The sequence below is a fragment of the Vicugna pacos genome, chromosome 14, assembly GCF_048564905.1.
Source record: "Vicugna pacos chromosome 14, VicPac4, whole genome shotgun sequence".
In the NCBI taxonomy this organism is placed as follows: domain Eukaryota; kingdom Metazoa; phylum Chordata; class Mammalia; order Artiodactyla; family Camelidae; genus Vicugna; species Vicugna pacos.
Genome location: NC_133000.1, coordinates 22,138,155 through 22,156,574, shown reverse-complemented (window position 1 = coordinate 22,156,574; position 18,420 = coordinate 22,138,155). Strand labels below are relative to the sequence as shown.

Here is an 18,420-nt window from a genome sequence, read left to right as displayed (position 1 = left end):
GGTGCCATTTAATCCTCACAACCACCCTATAAAGTAGGTATTCTTTTCACAATGTTACAGAAGATGAATCCGACACTCAGAAAGGTTAAGTAATTCACCTAAGGCCACACAGTTAACAAGGGAATCTTTCATCAAACAAGAGAAGCTTTCATCCAGCCTTTAATATATGTTAAGTCTTTTACTAGCTGTTTTCACATTTGATGTGTTGTGTTAATGCTTAACCTTTGAGAAAGGAATAAAGGTATCTTTTTACAGATGAGGAAAGAGCATTTCAGAGGAGTTATTATGCTACTCAAATGCAACCAGTTCAGGAGGGCCTCAGTCCAAGGGAAGCCCAGGACATTCTGAATTGAATGGATGGGGTTTTCAGCTCCCACGCCATCCTTCCAGGGGCTGAGAGGGGAAGTTCTGAGTCCTTAAGTCACTGAAACCCATTTTGGTGAAAACAGAGCAAAGTGACAGCCAATAATGGCAATGATGACGTTTACTTGTTTCATTGCTTTTATTACTAGAGCTTTTTCACCTGCCCTTAGACCCGTTTTTAAGACTCCTAGGAAAAAACCCTGTAGAATTATCAGCAACCACAGTGAAGCATAAACCTGTAGCTCTCAGCAGTAGAACAAATCCCACTAAGATGCTACCAAAATTAGAGAGGATTTGTGTTTACATGCAATATTCCCAGATGGCCTCCTGAGAGGCACACAGCAGACAGAGCGCACTCATCCTTACTGAGGTGAAACCAAGCCTGTCAAACAACATACATGGGACCAGGGCCACTTACAAAACTCATCTCTTCAACGTCAGTCATGTGACTGCAAACCCTCTTTGAACAGCAAGTTGGTGAACTATGTGCATTCAAGCCATCTAAATTTGTGGATTTCCAGAAGGGATTGGAGGTAGTCAGTGACTGAATCAAAGTTGGCAGAAGAGGGCATTAGCCTGCCTTCTGAGGTGACCTGAGGGAAATTTTAATAGTGTTTGCTATATACTTCATTGCTATACGTAATAGGGTCAAACCAAGCATACTATAAAAGCCAGACGATAACAGGTAAAACAGTCATAAAGGAAGGACCAGAAAGGACCTAGTCCTCTTGTGAGAGAAAAAAGTGATTCTCAGGACAGTTCTGAAGTTGAAGGACTCTTTATGAAAACCAATTCATCTCCAGCTAACCAATCACCTTAAACATGAAATAAGAATACGGAAGATATGGATTTCCATGTCAGACGAAGTTGGGTTCAAAGCCTAACTCTGCCATCGCTAGCCTCTCTCACCCTCAGTCAGTCTATTTATCTTCTCTGAGACGCAGTTGCTTCTACAAAATGTGATCCTAGTATAACAGGGAGGAACAAGTCTGACTTCATATTAGATCTGTTCTTTTTGCTTTAAAACTGTGCTCTGTTGCCTGTGCTTAGTCATGCTGGTTCTGTACATTTTGTAAAAAAAAAATAATAATAACCTAAAATATACAGGACAGCCCATTCCCAAGGCTCTGACCTTTACCGGCAGAACACTTTCCCATTTATACAAAAATTAAAAGTTGCAGAACAGAGAATAGCATTTGTCTTGTTGGAGATGGGAACATCATGACCTGACCTATGTGGACAGCTGTAAGGGCAGAGGATTCTGACACCAAGGAGTTTTCAATCCCCTCCCTTTTTAAGTATAAAGGGAGCCTGAATTATGACCTGAGGAAGATGATTCTTTAGGACATTAATCCCCCATTTTCTTGGTCTGCTGGGTTTCCTTGCCCCAACACTTCATCTCTCAATTTATTGGCCCATCATTCGGTGATCAAAATGAGTTTGGACTTGGAAACACTAGTACCATCTTCCAAATATATATGCCTGTACCAAGCCCAGAAGACAGCATGGAACCAGGCAGTCAAAGCTCAGTGAAAGTTAACTCCTCCCACTTTGCTCTGAATGGGTGACCTTCTGTGAGTCTTTCAGTTTCTCAAAGTGTCAGTTTCCTCATTTCTAAAACGTGGGTGATAAAATCTATAGTGAATATGGGAATATGGGTTAAGAAACTGTGTAAAGCACCTACTGCAGCACCAGGCACAAGTTAAGCACTCAGTAAATATGAGTTCACATCCCTGAAATGCTGTTTCTCCCCAGATTCAGTTTCTCTTTGGCTGCACCATTTGATTTCTACCTGAGTCAGAATAATGCTGCCGCTCACCAACAACAGGACTGACTGGTGTCTGCCTAGTTTTAGTCATCAGACCATCTGAACCAATCCAGAACACGTGGTCCTTGGCCAGCCCTGGGCCTCCAGTCTGCTTCTCCCACCCAGCTGAGGCCCAGGGACCCAACACCCACTGAGGCTTATTGTCACAGAGACACCCATCCGCCCAGCTGGCCTTGTTAGCTGCTTTCTAGTCACCTGCTTCATGCCTCTCCTGGCAAATTATATTTGACTTTCCATTTAAAATCCAGGGTTCTCTAAAGTAAAACCTCAGTGTAATCATGGTGATAAAGCAGCAGCACATGCAGTTTTGACAGGATGGATTTTTCTTGTTTGTCACAAAGAGTCTCATGCTACACATCTCCACATCTGAACCCTGCCACCTTCTCCCCCACATCCCCATCCCCTACACACATACAGGAGAATGACCAAAGATCCACCTGTTGGTCTTGAACTCATAAAGAACTCACGGCACTAGGAGGGTTCCTTTAGAAACAGAGAGTGACTGTCCTATTGAAAGTCCTGGAGGTCTTAGTTAGACTTGGTTCAGTGGGCATGAAATGAAGGAAGTTAGAAATGGAATGAAAAGCTGCACCTCAGCAATAAACTTTTCATCGTATTTAATCAAACACATATTTGCATATTTCTCTGGCAAAGACATGAGGTTCTCCAGTTGATGAACTAAAGCAAAATCTGCCAAAAGAAATTGTTTGGGTTCTCCCTCCTCGAATAAGAAATATTTAACTCCAATTTTTTAACATGAAACTTTGGTGGCTCTTAGAGGCATTTCTGAATCCGTTTGGGTGTCATTTTGGTTATTTAATTCCAGAAACACAATCTAGGATTCAGAGTATTTAGAGGAGGCATACTTAATTTTAATAGCATTATCAATCACATGAAAGTTGGAAAAGCTTGGTCAACCCTGTTTGAATGGGCAATCCAAAAGTCTTCACGTTTGGCCCTAGAAAAAGATTGTGTACTTATGTTTGAATGAGGATGTTGGACCTGCATCATATAAAGTACTTATGTTTTTAGCATCCTGGAATTGGAAACCTTAATATCATCCTACAAATTAGGGAATTATTTGAGCTTAACTTCTTTCAAGCATTCTTTCTGATATTTCATCACATACAACATTGTCATCCTGATTAATACCTAATCTCCTCCCTTAATACCTTCCAGTTGGAAAGCAAACTAATGGTTGAATGAGCCAGAGTAAATTTGATGCTGAAAACTTGAGAAGCACTAAAAATATAGAACTCTAAGATAATGCAACTTACCCTTGGAGATATATAAAGTATATTTTAAAATTTAGAGCCTATCAGATATTCTGTAGAAAGGTTTCAGTTGCATAGAAAATAGGCATTTATAAACAGGAGACAAATTTCCCCATGCCATACATTTAAAGAAATGTAAAGGAAACACTGTTTTGTCCCCAAAGACACTGTAACTAAAGGAAGGAATTGTATGATTCATCCTCAAAAGACCTGGGTAGGGGCTTCTCTGGCAGTATCTTTTGCAATCTCCCCATTGGGCACTGATTTCAATGTTTTTTTTTTCCTTCACATCAACTGCTATTCCTGGACTGTGATCATTTTTATAGCTTAGGAAGAAGAAACACTACCTCAACACACAAGAGTTTTCCAACTTTCAACCTTGAGATACAATCCCAGGAAAGCACTAAAGGTGAGGATGAAGACAAAAAGTCCAGAGACTACCCAGATGTGAGCAGCACCAGTTAATTGCCCTCTGCCATCAACCTCCCTGTGACTGGGAGACATCTGTATCATACACCAGAAAAGCTGTACAGTGCTCAGCCAAATCCTTATCTTAAATACCCATCTGGAGACTTCATGGTCTTTATTCACAACTGAACTAAACACAGATTTTCTTTCCCATCAATGAAATCATTATCCCCGGAATTCCTTTTCCAAACTCTCTATTTTCTTCAAGGCCCTGTTTTGACCAAAAATCCGTGATAAGATAATGGTCAATATTTATTGAGTATTTAGTTTATATCAGCTAGTTTCCCAAGAGTTTTGTATATTTTAACTCAGAATAACCATATTATTATCATTTCCATTTTTCTCATGAGAAAAATACAGACTTAGAGATGTAGAAGAGTTTAATATGAACCCTAAAGACTGACTTCAAGGTTTAGTGTCTTAACTATTACCCTCATTGTTCTCTGGTATACAGTACCTCATCAGAGTGTTTTCTCAGCCTAGTATTATTAGTAAGGCTAGGTATTTGGTGCTGAGTTTCTAATCTTCTGATTTCTGCTACTTGCCTTGATAGAAACTTATATTGCATTCTAATTATACAATAGGCACTGGGAGTAATTACTTCAAGATATATGAAGCCAACAAAGTATCCATCTCCAACAACCATCATCCACTTTTACCTGTATCTTTCTTTAGCTGACCATGGATCCTGATTTATGTTGGCTCAGAGGGCAAGGGGGTTTGAATTCAGTAGAATCAAGAATACTGTCCCACTCCTAGTCAGAGATTCACTTATGGAAGAGAATAATGTCCTGGTATGAGTCCCGTGAAACCAACTAATCTGTCTCATCAGGAATAATTCATAGAGGAATAGAGAGGGTATGTAGTAATAGGCATTTAAAAAGGCACAGTAACATGATCTGAAAGTTAGAAGACACCAGAAGTCCAAGAAATCATAATAATAATCACAACATCCTTTTGTGAAATATCTGCCATATGCCAGTCATTGTAATAATGATGATGGTAGTAATAATGAGTGCTTAATAGTAGTCCCCATGTGCAGGCATTGTTCTAAGTTCTCCAGGTATAACAAACAAAGTGACTCTTTGCAACAATCCCATGAGATGTAAGCTGTTAATACTCAAATTCTATAGATAAAAAAAGAGACTCTTAAGAGAAGTTGAGTAATTTGCTGTATGATAGTTCACAGAAGTGGATTCTGCAATCACCTCATATGATACAAGATCTCAGTTTGCAACATAAGACATAGTTTGCTACTGGAAATCCCCCAAAATCTGAGCAACATGATGTCAGATCTGTCAGAGAAGGACAGGTGAGAACAAGGGGAGAAAGCAAATGACAATAAAATTTCTACTCACTAGTAGCTACAAGAGATATTTCAAAGAGCAAGGGGAAACTAACTTTACAGAAGACAGCCAAAACACTCATCAAATGGGAGAATTTATATCTCAAGGAAAGAAAATATTAGAGAAACTTGTAAATAATTTTAAAATATATTTTTAAGAATCTGGAAGAGACAGAAAGCTGATTCAATTAGCAGGGGTTATGAAGCAAAGGGCAGATATGAATTAAAGATTAGTAGATATGAAAAGAAGTATAGCCATGGGGAAAAATATAATAGATGATATAGATGGTGTATATACATATACATATATACACACATATATGTGTAAAGTGCAATATAAACTTGGCACATTAAAAGAAAAGTATTAAATTAGAAGACATACCTAATGAATTTATCTAAAATATAGTACATAATGATACTAAACTAAAATATATAAAAGAAAAGCTGCTGTAGTATTAGGAAATTCCAACCAACAATAGACTCAAGAATAAAAAGAAGCAGTATTTGAAGAAATAATGGCTAAGACATTTAAAGAAAAAAATAAGAACATGAATCCTTAGATTTAAGGAACACAATGCAACCTTATGTTAATTTAAAAAATAAATCAGGGGGGACAAGCAAGATGGTGGAGTAGAAGGATGCTCGTAGCTCACCCTCTTCCACAAATACACCAAAACTCATATCTACAGACCCACTCAGCCAACCAGAACACCTGCCAAACTCTGACAGAACATTGCCTTCTTTGAAAGACAAAGACGCCAAAAACCTGGTAGGAGAAAAGGAAAAAAGAAAGAAGAAAAAGCAAAACAGTGCGGGACCGGTCCCATGGGGAGGGAGTGGCAAAGGAGGAATAGCGCTTGTTTGCTGGGTCACCCCCCTCCCAACAGAGAGGCCAGTGGGACAGAGGGGGAGCCTCTGAGGCTCAGATCTGCCCAGAGCACCCCTTGACCTACAGAACTAAGTTAAATGGGCACAGATGGTCCCTGTGACACCCAGCCCAAGACACGAGCCGGCAGCTGGGGCCAGGACAGGCTGCCTGAGCCGGGCAGAGGACTGGGGTGGCTGCACTGAGGCAGCCCTGGGGGACTGCAGGGTGCTGCATGCCGTGGCTGAGAGGGGATACAGAGCAGAACAACCTGGGTCCCCCATAAATTATGGGGAAAAAAAGCAAAGCAACACTGCTGGTGTGCCCTGGGGGGAGGGGCGCTGTAGCCTTTGTCTCCTCAGACCTGCGGTACCATTACTGGCACTTCTTCTGAAAAGAGAGGTGGGGCACGGGCACAGCCACAGCCCCCATACCCTCTTGTGCGCAGCCTGGGTGAGGGAGGGGCCAAGATCTGAATCCGCATCCAGGGGCTCCACAACCTCCTAGGCAAGACTGAGACTTGTTAACAGCCCGAGGCAGATAGGATCTTTCTCCCCTGGTATCTCAGATAACTTGTGCCACCGAGACATACAAGGAGCTGAGTTTTGGAACAGAGCAGGTACAGGCAGTTCTGCGGTCTTCCCCAAGCCCGCCTACAGAGCACCGACCTGAGGCAGAGTGGGCAGCTGCAAAGAACAGTGGAGCTTCCCGCGCTGGGAGAGGGCGAGTGGTCACCCACCTTCCTGGTAGGAACACAGCACCTGATCACGGTGCTGGGAGGCAGGGCGCCTGCCTCCTCCAAGTGCAGCATCTGATTGCAGCATCCGGAGGCGGAGTGACCCACCTGACCACCACGAAGGAGAGCAGCACCTGACTCAGTGTTGGGAGGGGGGCATGATCTTCTTGCCGACAGGCACTGGGAGCAGCACAGATGAGGGCAACAACAGAGGGCCTCTGGGAACAGCAAGCTGAGTTTGCGAAACAGGGAGAAGACAGAAAGACTTCTTGATAAAACCATTAAAAGCACACAGTCTCAAGGAGAACATATCCTTTTTTTTTTAATCTTTTTTACATCTGTTTTATTTTCTATTACCTTTTTAATCTTTACTCTTTAAACAGTTGTATATGTTTACAATTTTAATCCCTCTTAAATTTTTCTTTTAAAATCTTTTTATTATTACTTTTAAAAAACCACCTCATTTCATTTTTAATTCTCTTGGTTTTGATCCCCTGCTACTGATTATTCACAGGTTTCAAATATTGTTTTTTGATTTTTTCTCCTGTTTAATAAGGTTTTTAAAAGACGTCTCAACTCGATTGCTATTCTGCTTCAACTTGCTCTTCTATTATTGATTATACACTGTTTCCAAACCTTTTTTCTCCTTTCTTTTAAAATTCTCTCTCTTTTTTTTTAAGTTTTATTCCTGCATAAGCTTTAGATAGATAAATAAATAAACTCCTTAAGGACCACAATAGATAACTGCTACTCCATAAGCTACAGTGCCAGAGAGATATGAGCAATATGAAGAAGCAGAGGAACCACTCCCAATTAAAAGAGCAAAAGAAATCCCCTGAAAGCACGATCAAGGAAATAGACATTGATGGCCTACTAGATCAAGATTTCAAAAAAGGAGTGATCAAAATAGTGAAGGAACTAAAAGAGATAATGTTTAGAGATATAAAATATGTCAAAATGAAATTGAAGCTATAAAGAAGAGCCAAGTAGAATTGGTAAACTCATTGGCTGAAATGAGAACTGATCTAAAGGCTATACAAAACAGGTTAGACAGAGTCAAGGATAAAGAAATGATCCTAAAGGCAGCAAGAGAAAAACAAAGAGTGAGTTACAAGGGAACCCCCATAAGGCTCTCAGTTGATTTCTCTACACAAACACTACAGGCCAGAAGGAAGTGGCAAGATATATTCCAAGACCTGAATGAAAAAAAGATGCAGCCTAGGATACTCTATTCAGCAAAGCTATCCTTTAGAATAGAAGGAGAGATAAAGAACTTCACAGACAAGCAAAAACTAAAAGAGTTTAGCAACACTAAACCCATGCTAAAAGAAATATTGACAGGTCTAAATTGAAAAGAAGCAGGATGCTACACAAATGAGAAACTCACAACTGGAAAGGTGATAACTACCATGAATTACAAATAGAATAAACACAAAATTGTAAAAGAAGACATCTAAATCATTAAGAGTGGGAGAGGGAAGCAAGGAAAGCCACTGTGCAAAATAGTATGGTGATTCCTCAAAAGTCTAGGAATAGACTTACCATATGACCCAGGAATCCTGCTCCTGGGCATATATCCAGAAGGAACCCTACTTCAAAATGACACCTGTACCCCAATGTTCATAGCAGCATTATTTACAATAGCCAAGACATGGAAACAGCCTAAATGTCCATCAACAGATGACTGGATGAAGAAGAAATGCTATATTTATACAATGGAATACTATTCAGCCACAAAAACTGACAACATAATGCCATTTGCAGCAACATGGATTTTCCTGGAGAATGTCATTCTAAGTGAAGTAAGCCAGAAAGAGAAAGAAAAATACCATATGAGATCACTCAAATGTGAAATCTAAAAACAAACAGATAAACAAACAAAAACAAAATACATAAATACAAAACAGAAACAGACTCATAGACACAGAATACAAACTTGTGGTTGCCAAGGGGGTGGGGCGTAGGAAGGGATAGACTGGAATTTTAACATGTAGAATAGATAAACAAGATTATACTGTATATCACAGGGAAATATATACAAGATCTTGTGGCAGCTCACAGTTAAAAAAGAAATGTGACAATGAATATATGTATGTTCATGAATAACTGAAAAATTGGGTTCTACACTGGAATTTGACACAACATTGTAAAATGACTATTACTCAATAAAAAAAAGTTAAAAAGAAAATCAAACCATAAGGTATGTATTTATTATTTGACTCAGCAATCCCACTGCTAGGAATTTATCCTAAGGCTACATCTCAGTAAAAACCAGCAATATATGAGCAAGCTAATTCATGCTGGACATTTGTGACATCCAAACATTAGCGACAACTTCATGGCCCATCCATAGGTGACTAATTGAATAAACCAAGGTTCATCTGCAACACAGAATACTGTACAGCTATTTTTTTAAATCTCTATGAACTGATATGGAGTGATTTACAGATGTGTTGTTTAGTGAAAAAGCACACAAGCATATAAAGAGTATATACAATGTTTTGTGTTAGAAAGACAGGAAAATATACATACACAACTGTTGCCTTTTGCAAAATGAAATACAGGACAGATTCAAATAGAAACAAACAATAATAAAAGGGTAACCTAAAGAGGATGGATAGGAACAAGGTGAAAGGAATAAGACTCCTTGATGAACAAATACAGGAAAAAAGACTTATGAGGGAGGGTACAGCTCAATTGGTAGAGTGTATGCTTAACATGCATGAGGACCTTTATTCAACCCCCAGTACCTCCATTAAGTAAGTAAGTAAATAAATAAATAAACCTAATTACCTCCCTTCTCAAAAAAAAATTAAATTAAATTAAATTTAAAAAAGAAAGACTTGAATGAAAGAAGCAATGAAGAATAAATGAATTAGTTTGAAAATGTTGGCAAAACTATTAACTAACAACTTTTACATTTAAAAACTATTAGTATTATATTGTATTGGTTTTAAAATATTGGAAATAGAACCCTGTGATGACAAAACTTTGCTAAGTTCTAGTGAAGTTCTAATTTTCACTGGAAAGCTCCATTTTTTATCATTGGTAACTAATACTGTCACTTGCTTTTCCTGAAGAGACATGCACATTTGTTCACTTTTGAGAGAATATTAGCCAAATACGAGTCTGAGTAACCATAAATCGTCTGCCAATTGTTCTTTCAAGTAAAACGGCATTCCATGGAAAAACTACTAGCTCATTTTGCAGTTTAAACAATGACACAAGTACTTTTGCCTGAGACAACCCACAGTATTTCAGTACACAGTACTCGATGCAAACCTCCATTTTGTCAATAATCAAAAAGACAAGAATTCAAGGGTCAATATTTATCAGTTTAATAATATTTTTACTGCTTTATCAAGGGTATTCTTAACTAAAACTGGCACTTTTTTAAAAACTGGAAATATGCGGCTGTGGAGAGTATCATGCCACTGACCGTGCTAAGGCATCATCAATTTCACCCACCATTTCGCACCATCAGTGCAAATGTCAACACGTGTAATACTAAACATTTGTACATATAATACTAAATAACAGCCAGGTATTATTATGCAGATAGTTTTGACCCCAGGGACCTGCTGAAACAATCTCTGGAATGTTTCCATGAGGACTGATGAGATGCGGGGTGTCATTCAACTTCTCATGGGTGGGTTTTAACCAAGTGCCAGAGGAAATAAAAGCCATCTCTTAATCATTCTCTCCTGTCTCTTTCTCCCTCTCCTCTACACACACACACAGACACGCAGACACACACACAAACAATTTCTTCTGTTAAATCAGTCAAATTTAGTTTTTAGTTGTTTTTTAACTCTGCCCATCAACTATCAAAGCTTTTCTCTTCCCTCTGGCCATGCTGAGTCCCTCTCCCCTGCACCACCTACTTTTCTAGGAGTAAGCGCCATTTCCTTGTTCACAGACACCTACTGTGAGTCCCTTGAATGCTTCCCAATAAGCGCATCTTCTTGGTCCCTTGTATCCTGCTGTTGCATTTTTAAAATCTAGTTATTATAGATAGAGGTTCAGAGGGAAATAATTTTCTCTGAAAATTCCAAAAATGATGTTTAAAAGTCATTCCCAACTTCGAAGCATTGGACATAGAAATGACCCACATAAAAATGGCTGCCAACACAGGCTCCCCAATCCTTGGACACTCAGATACTTCCCTTTCTTTTGAAAACCACCTGGAAAAAAACATGGAGCATTCAGAGAATCTGTCATTTTAGAATTTAAAGAGAGATGGTAAATATTTTGAACAAATCTTATTTGTGCACTTAAATGTTTGTTAAGTTGAATTATTAATCAAAAATGGAATATGGAAAAATCAGAAGCATCTTAAGAAAAATTAATTTTGGACAACAGGCAATTTTTGACAACAGGCAGGGCTGACTTGACTATGTCTTGAATAACTCTACACAAAATAACACACACACACACACACACAATTTCTACTTGATCTCATGGCTTTAAATTCTATCAGTAAGAGACTCATCCAGATTAAGACTTTAATTGTGCAAATACGTCTCAATTGTTTCAAGGTCTCTGTTATTCATGAATGGTAATGGGGTCAGCAGGGGAGGACTGGGCTAATAACTGTGGAATATGAAAAGAGGGAAGTGAACAGAGAAATGAAGGTGGATAGGAAATTAGACCAACTAGGGGAAACAAGCAAAGGAGAAAGTGTCAAAGGCATTTCAGGTTCTCAAAAATCTTGCCTTAAAGTCAGACCAGATGTTAGAAAATGGGGAAAAATAATGTCTCTCTCTTTCTCTTCCTGACTCCTGAATTATATGGTTCTTGATAGCAGATAACAGAACTTAGGTCTCTGCCATCAGTCCCTCAGTGATGTGAGGGTTAGAGAGGCATTAAGTACCAAACATAGAACTGAATTAACTCATACCAGTGTTTCCAGAAGCTGTTGTGTTATAGCAGGAGATATGGACTTGGAGAAGATATTCTCAAAGTGTATAACTAACCAAGGATTAACATTCAGAATGGTGTGATTTTCAAAAACTGATTTACAAACATAGATTCCCCACATTACTCCTTTATTGGTTAAGCATATCCTCCTTAGAATCACTTTGATATTTTTTTCCTATTATTTTTCTTTCTTTCTTTGAGATGGCAATGGATGCTGAATACCTTGCTGGGTGCTGGCTAAACATGGGTAAGTAATACACACTCCTGTCCTCAGAAAGCCCTCACAATGTAGCAGAGGAATTCACAAGATAAGAGAGAGGAAAATGTAAAAGATGGTAAAGAATGAAAATTCATTTGGATATGTTTTCTTACAAATCGTTCCTCCAGTTTTTCTCATTACTTCCTACTAAAATTCTGATTGTTATGGATTGAATTTTTGTGCCCCCTCCCAAATTTTTATGTTGAAATCTTTAACACCCAATGTGATGGGGTCAGGAGGTGGGGCCTTTGGGAAATAATTAGGTCATAAGCATAGAGCTCTTGATACTGACCCAGGTTCTTGGACTCTATAATCAATAGACATTGATAAAAGGCCAAACAAGAAATTCAAGCAAGGCTTTGTTGGGATTCATGCTGCAGCACAAGGGAGCGAAAACAAGTAACAGGTTCCCTTGCTCCCTCCCTGGACAAGGGTGAGCTGGCCCCTTAAATGGGGTGAGGAAAGGGGTGGATCTGTGAGTCAGGCCAAAGAGGCGGATTAGGTGGTCTGCCCATCCTGTTGGTGGCGCTGTGTGCAGGGATCATGCATAGACCCCTGCTTTTGCTTTGAGCATCCCAGGAGTGGCAGTTGGGTTTTTTATCTATTTGTATCTTGTTCATAATTCACCCCAGCTGTGCATGTGCACAGTTATTTTCAGTCCCTTATAGTTTCTTTGTATTCTGTTGTTTGAGGAGATGTTTGTCCAGGTGCAAGCACTGCCACAAAGGGTCTTAAGTCTCAGCCTGCCTCACCCTCATGAATGGGAGTAGTGCTTTTATAAGGAAAGAAAGACATGGAAGCTTGTCCCATGCCTCTGCATTTTCCACCCTGTCCTCTCAAGGAAAAGTCAGTAGTTTCCACCTTCTTCTGTGACCACGAGAGCTCCCTAATCTCAGACTTCCAACCTCCAGAACCATGAGAAATATATTTTGTTGTTTATAAGCCACCCAGTCTAGGGTAATTAATCTGTTATAGCAACCTGAACTAACTAAGACACTAATTTCATTAAGAATCTCTTCAAAAAAAATAAAGTTTTAAGTCAACTATATACAAAAGTAATTATTCAAAGAAGGCTGCTTAAAGTGTCCCTCTGTCCCATTCCCCTCTCCAGAGTGACCTGGCTTGTTCATATTTTTGCACTTATAAGGTTCACCCTCTTCACTGTGCCGACAAGTCAGGCACAATCATCAAAGTGTCCTTGTTCTGCCCACAATCTGTACTCTCCTCGGAGACAACACTGTTAACAGTATTTTAAATGGTTGACATTGCATACAAGGAACAATGCAAAAATGTCAGTCCCTAGCGCAGCCTGCCTGCCATACTCCAGAGGTTACCCTTGGAGGAGTTCATACTAGAATGTTCTGCTTCCACTGAGTGCTTAAATGTTCTTAGTAGGAAGAGAAGGTAGGATCTGTTCCCCCATCGAGAATCTAGAAATAAGTAGGTTTGCAAAAAGTGAAACCTCTCCAGTCAGCAATCTGTGCTGAGCCCTTGACCTACAGGAATTTTTTGAATTTACTTTCAAATGCTCCACTTTTTAAAAGATTTTCACTGGATGCATCAGTAGACTTCCCTCTGCTTTCTTTTTAATCAAGGGTGGTGTGTTTGTACTTTGTCTTCCATCTAAAGATGGTCTGGCTACAGCCTTTGCTGAGAATCCACCCAGCAGGGCAGGAACCATTTCCTCCTCTGGTGAGGCTGGTGGAGCCCATTTTCCACCAGCTTCTCAGCTCTGAGCATGGTTTGTTGATGAAGGGAAAAAAGCAACTTTTTGCAAGCTCCTTCCCTTGTGTAGATTCAACCCAGATGTTGGAGAACATTTGCAAATGACCATAGATCTATTTCTTTCTTTGGATGCAGCTCCAGGTTTTCCAAATCTGTCTCTCTTCCTGGCTTCTTCCTCCTTGGCCCTTACATTCATACACCAGCATTTACAAAGTGCTTCCACACACAGTAGGAGATAAAATAAACCCACCACTTGCTACAAGCCAGGCACTGGGCCAGATACTTAACAGGCATTACTAGATTAGATATAACTTCTTCAAAACTCCCTGTTGGATTTAACTCTTCTCATCTTACACCAGAAAATGAAATATGCCTCTCTTAAGTGGAATTTTGCCTTGTGATTTTTGCATAAGTGGCACCAAAATGCATGATTCCATCATTCCAGTTTCCATTTCTAAAGGAGACTCATGATGTCAAAAACTGTCTAGATATTTATGATTATATCTCTATCTTATACAATCGTCCTGCTCATAATTAATTCAACAATATTTTAAAAATAAATTTAGCCACTAGGACTTGATTGAGTCTTTTCAAACCATGCAACTTAGTGTTTAAGGCAACATCACTTTGTTTTTGTTGTTGAGCCCATATTTCAATAGTTTACATAATGATAATTAAAATATGCAAGTTCTGTAGTTCAAGTGGTATAAATAGGCTTGGGAAGAGCTCAGCTGACTCCATGAAACAAAATTTCAACTGATGGGGGCAAGAGTGTGGGTGGGGACGGGGATGACTAGAGAATAAATTCTAGCCTCAGACCTTAGTATGAGTGTTTCAGAAAATGGAAGGTAGCACTTTTACTGCTAATTGATGTGTATTGTATGATAATACCCTTTCCTCGTACTTGAACAGAGCAGTTAAAATAGGCAGAGTATCTACCCTTTTAATTTTTACAGATTCACCTAGGTTTGTTCCATAATTAGCTTAATGCATCCTGGGGTAATCTGAGGGCATAAGAGGAATATGGTGGCAGGGACAAGAAGGTGTGGCTCCTGGTAAAGGCTGTATTTTTCAAGTGTTTGAAATAAGTTGTCACCTAGAGTTAAGTCTACTACAGCAGGATCCAAGGTTATTTCTTAGTAGATGAAGTACAAAGCATTGTCCTTGGAGTGCTTTGCGATGGATATGCGTCCATTCATCCATCTATTTATTCGACAATATTTACTGAGCACCTTCTATGTTTTAGGTGAAGAGGATACAATAGTGAACAAAAATGGGCACAATCCCCTGTCTGATAGAGTTTCAGTCTTTGATGAAACACCCACAGGAACAAAAGTTAAACTGTAATCACAAAGCATGCTATAAAGGAGAGCTAGTTGGTGCTTCCATTTAATGTGGTGAGGAAGTTTGGGGTGGCTTTCTGGAAAATGAGATTTGAGATCAGAAGAAGGCAGAGAAATCAGCAAGGTGACAAGGAGGAAAAGACATTCAGGAAGAGGAAACAACGTTAAAAAGACTCTCATGGGAGCAAACAAAGCCATTTCAAGGGACTAAAATTATCAATAAGGATAATCGAGTGTCTTCAGTCAGAAAGGATATTCCCAGAAGAAACACTGGGCTTGCTAACAGGTAGTTGATAAGTTTAAAGGGGAACTTACAGTTTTCCCCTTGATGATTCCAGAGCATCTAGACAAAGCAGTAGCATCAAATGCCCTGACAGAAGAGGAACTAGCTCAGCAATCAAACTCCCAAGATACAGAGTTAGAAGTGGCAGGTGTGCAGGGAATGAGACGGACCATACATGTCTTCTATGGAAAGGCCACACGTCTGCATATCAGGGGACCTGGGTCATGTCCCTCGTGCTGCCAGATAGCAGCGTGTGACGTTTGGGAAGTCATTGTTTTCTCAAGAGATGGGGATCCCAGTCCTGGGTCTAAATCCTAACTCTGCCTCTTCTTAGCATATCACCTTGGGCAAATTACACAACTAATCTGAATCTCAGTTTTTCTCTTTGGACAAATAAAGATAACATTGGCTTCCTCATAGAACTGTAAGGATCAAATGAGAGAGTAAATATAAAGGACTTAGTTGTATCAGATGCTTTTGGTGCTCTACCCATGGCCCTCATGGCTGCCAGGGTCCCCTGACAGATTTCCAACTGACACTGCCTGCGTTTCATGTCAGAGTTCCTCTCCAACATCTTGGAAAGTCACTTTGCCAGTGCAAACTTTACATTTTTGTGCCTTGTGCAGCAGCCCTCAGCTCCAGAGTTGAGCATAAATGTGTCAGCTTCCTCACCATTTAAATAAAATAATTCTGAGTTTTGGGTTTTATTCCTTTGACCAGATTTTCCTGGAGGATTATGTTTCACCCATCTGGTGCTTCTTGGAATAAAACACTTGCACTCAAATCTGTGTCTCAAGGTCTGCTTCTGGAAGGACCCAAACTATGACATGGTACAACATCTATCACAGACTAAATGTTTAATAAATATTTGATGAATTAATCATTTATGATAAAAACTACTTTACCTACTGAAGTAAGTAAGTTTTCCAGGAGAACACTAATGATAAATCCAGTTTCTAGGTGACGTCTAAAGATTGTTCCAGCATAAAACTTGGAATAGAAAGGAGTCATCATTTTTCTTGGGTATAAAGAAAAAAATAGAGAGTAGCTCTCTGGGTAAAGTGAAAAGTAACTAGATTCAAAGTGAAAGTCATCTGAACTGTTAAGAAAGCCAAGCAAAGACCTGACGACAGCAGCAGATGTTACCTATAAATTATTTGAAGGAGCTTAAAGAAGCTGCAAAAAGCCAAATGCTGGTGCTTCCTTTAGGACACAAGCCCAGACTCCTGTCGATACTCCAGACCTAGTAAAAACTGGCCTCTCCTTCTGTCCTCCAATATTTCTGGATCGTCAATCACATAAAGATGCAACTTACTATTTAAGTTTACATATAGAATTTTGAGGGACACTCATGGCAGTAAGTTGGCCTATGTATAGTTGGCTATGGGGTTATAAGGGTTTTTCAAGATTATAAGAAGTTGGTTTATCTGTTATGTTCACAACCAGCTCCCTTGGCAAGGTCAAGCCTACATTTTGGGGATATGTTTGAATGTTGGTAATGGGAGCAGACTCCAGCAATTAAGGGCATAATGCAAAAATGAGCTGACGGTTCCAGCCACGAACCATTCATTTCATTCTGGGACCCTTGTTTTGAAACTCAAGGTAAAGATTGCAATGATACTATTTTCAATACAAAGTGGTAGTACTTGAAGAATAAAAATCTCTTAGGAAAAGTATGATCCGAGTGCTTTCAGAGCAGATTGAGAACACTGAGCTAACTAGTCAAATGTATTTCCCAGGATGTTTTTGTGCACATTCAAGCCAGGAGAAGACAACTAACTCTTAGACTTTAACTTGATCTTCAAAAATAATCATTTTTATTGTTTACTACATGGTAGTCACTGAGTGAAGGATTTGGCCTGCATTATGTATTCATCCTCATAGCTATCTCTCAATGTTAGCTGTGACTGCATAAACAATTTTAAAATATAGTGTCTTAACACAATAACCACTTATCATTTCCCAGGAGTCTACAGCCAAGCCATTCTGGGCCAGCTGATCTTGCTCACATGCTGGGGGCTTTGCCTGGGACAGCCGGGCTGAGCTGGCTCTGCTCCATGTGGTCTCTCATTCTCCAGGAGGCTGGTCCAGGTTTGATGTTGTATGTCGGCAGGGTTCCAAGAGAATAGAATCATGGGTTTGGAACTAACACATCTTTTCTTCCACCATGATATGTTGCCAAAGCAGGTTAACCCTGATTCAAGAGGAAAGAGTCCATCTCTTGATGGCAATCTGTGAACTTCCAAATCACATTGCAACGAGCATGACTACTGGGAAGGGTGAAGAACTGTGACCATTTTTCCATCAGCCCAGGACATTGGATAATTGGTATGACAGGCTCACTGATGCTCTGAGGATAATAAAATTTAGCAGATCTTTGGAAATCTCAAGGTCTGGAAGTCTTTGCATGCAATTAGGGCAGGGAGGGATAAGATTAGAATTCCTTAAAATATCCTTCATCTAACTCTTCATTTTACTAATTAGATTTCTCCTCTGTTCCTCTGGGAAGCCGCCTGCACTTAACCCCTGGAAGCCCTTATGCATTCCTATAGCACACTCAAATTCGTCTGTCATAGCTCTTATCATATTGCATTGTATTTCTTCATTGAACTCTAACTTTCTTTAGAAGACAGTTTACTGAGGGCAGGAATTGACTTTTGTCTTCATCATTATACCAGATACACATCAACTGGCAGAAAGTAGGGCAATGAATCACCACATGGTAAATATCATGTTGTTTGCAGAATGAATGAAAATTCAGAAAAAATATGAATGAAAATAATAAAGAAAGGCACTATGTGACTAAAAGTACACAGACACATAGTGTGTACTCTCATTATTATTTAAGTGAAGAGATAGGAATTCCCTGTGACAGATAAATTCCAGCACCAAATGTCAGGTACCACACAGCCTACTCCCTCTTGCTCATTTCCCTTGGGTAACTCTACTCACTAGAGGACCATATCATTTTAACACCATAAAAAAAAAAGCAGTCAGTCATTTGTCTGCAG

The 18,420-nt window shown here is 39.5% G+C and overlaps 1 long non-coding RNA gene across 1 annotated transcript in view; it reads right to left on the bottom strand.

The window, feature by feature from the left end:
* Nucleotides 1–18,420, bottom strand: part of LOC140701145 (uncharacterized) — a 107,561-nt gene that overhangs the window by 9,912 nt on the left and 79,229 nt on the right. The gene's annotated exons all lie outside the window — the stretch shown is intronic.